This window comes from Nematolebias whitei, chromosome 17 (genome assembly GCF_014905685.2).
Source record: "Nematolebias whitei isolate Nwh7 chromosome 17, NemWhi1, whole genome shotgun sequence".
NCBI classification, from domain to species: Eukaryota; Metazoa; Chordata; class Actinopteri; order Cyprinodontiformes; family Rivulidae; genus Nematolebias; species Nematolebias whitei.
In genome coordinates, this window is record NC_056514.1 from 7,763,870 (window position 1) to 7,764,896 (window position 1,027).

Below are 1,027 nucleotides of genomic sequence, written 5' to 3' on the forward strand. Positions count from 1 at the left end.
GCTGTGGAAGATACCAACTGAGGGTCACTAAGACTGGCGTGCTGTCCACATTCTGTGCATTTTGTCTCTGATGGGATCAGATGTTTGGGGAACCCATTGAGAGCTTTGGCGTCTCTACTGGTGATGATAAGAGTGTCAGGAAGGTCAACAGGTATTTTCTTCTGGTAAATCAAGTACTTGATTATCCTCTCTGCTGCTTCATCAGTGATGGAACCACTTTCTTCCTGACATTCTGATACTGTTGTTGTCGCGCACACAACGTCCTCCTCTGAATTTACTGCCGCTTTGAACATGTCCGGCATTTTTTCAAAGAGATGCCACTTTGCTGTGGCCTTGTGCGTACAAGATCTTTTGCCCACTGTACATGCACAATGCCAGGTATTATTTTGTTTGTCATAAGTGACAGTAACCCTTCCAAGTCTGCTGAAAAATGCCGTTTTAGGTTCAAAGACAGACACGTGAAAAGTTTTGTCTGTCTCACCGACAAAAAGAAGAACTGAAAATGGCGCATTATTTGATAGCGCCTCCTGCTGTTTTTTCAAAAGTTCTTCTTTTCTTTGAAGACTCAACCATAAATTGTCAACCAGGATGTCGAGGGTACATTCAGACAGAGGTCCTTCTGAGTCTGTGGCGCGTGGACAAAAGCGTAATGATTGAACGTGTTCGCACTCAAAAGGCAAAATCCCGCTTCGCTTTGCAAACTGTGCATTCACATTACACCTGTCGAGCTCACATTCTGATCTGTGAAATTGTGACCAGGTGTTTTTTATTACATGAATAGGTTTTGATGGACCATAAAAGGATTTCTCCACAGCAAAAACACCTTTTTTGGCATCCACACACTGACTCCTTAAATGTCGTTTTTCTGAAATCAGCTCCACATTTTCCTGGTGTTTTCTTTTCAAATGAATACGAAGATTCTTTTTTCTCAGGCGCAGATTGCACATTTCACATGTAACTATGTCTTCTGAGCGGACAGAAGTCTGTGTTCCCTGCAAGTTGGTGGCTGCTGGCTGGACAGGAGTCT

At 43.2% G+C, this 1,027-nt stretch overlaps 1 pseudogene; it reads right to left on the minus strand.

The window, feature by feature from the left end:
• The window catches only part of LOC119424105, a 24,412-nt pseudogene that overhangs the window by 23,135 nt on the left and 250 nt on the right, over window positions 1-1,027 (minus strand).